The sequence below is a fragment of the Raphanus sativus genome, chromosome 6 (genome assembly GCF_000801105.2).
Source record: "Raphanus sativus cultivar WK10039 chromosome 6, ASM80110v3, whole genome shotgun sequence".
Lineage (NCBI taxonomy): Eukaryota > Viridiplantae > Streptophyta > Magnoliopsida > Brassicales > Brassicaceae > Raphanus > Raphanus sativus.
The window spans coordinates 11,834,480-11,835,527 of record NC_079516.1 but is presented as its reverse complement, the minus strand read 5'-3'; positions in this window follow the sequence as shown (position 1 = coordinate 11,835,527).

Genomic DNA, 1,048 nt, shown 5'->3' with positions numbered 1-1,048 from the left:
GGGTCGAAAGCTAGTATATATTTAAAATGGAGTGAAGATTTTTACCAAAAAAATGGAGTAAAGATCGATTGTTCATGCTATCATGTTTTTTTTCTTGCTAACTATTTCATCTTATCATGTTGCGCTCTATTATAATTTCAAACCGTTTAGTTAATGTTGTCTTAAGGGATTAAGCAAAAACAAAAAGATAGGTATATCAAACATTTTCGGGTATCTAGACCGTTGTTATATAACTACATAAGCGAATTGCCGTTTTTAGCAACTGTATGCACATCAATTGGCAAAATATAATGAAACTCATTTCAATTGGTGACTATGAAAATAAATGAAATGAATATAACAAACTTGAAAAAAAATTCATTTAAGGAATTGAATTGGAAAAAAAAATATGGAGGATTTTCTCTATCAAATTTAGAAGAGAAAAATACTTCTTCATTAATTCATCAATATATGAGGAACATAGAGAAATGTGGTAGGGTCCATATGTTGTTAATTTAACAAAAAAATCAACTTAATTGATATGAATTTTGAGAAACAACAAATTAAATAATTTTTTACGTCGTAGAAAAATACAATATATATCAAAAATAGTAGAATCAATAGATATTATATGGTGATTGATAAATTTCAATCTAATCTAGATTCACATGTAAAACCGTATGACTCCATGAAAGCGATGTGCCTCCAAGAGAGAGATTTTAAAGAAGCGAATACAAACGATTAGGAAGCAAAAGAAGAAGAAGTTGCTAAAAAAAACAAAAGGAGAAGAAGAAAAATCAACCATCACCTTTGGCTAATATAAATTTTTTGGTTGGAGATGACAAAAAAAATTGACACCAAAACATCAAATTAGGGGGTAACAAAGAAGTTCGAAAAATTAGGTTTTATGTTTATTATCTCTTAGGAGCTTAGTTAGAGTTAATAAGTTGAACTGGTATCTTCTTGGTCATTGGTATTCGAACTCGTGACCTTAACAAAAAAGATGTACAGGTAAATGCATGACTTAGTGTGTCTAGTTAAATTTAGGAGAAAAGTTAGTTTGGTGATC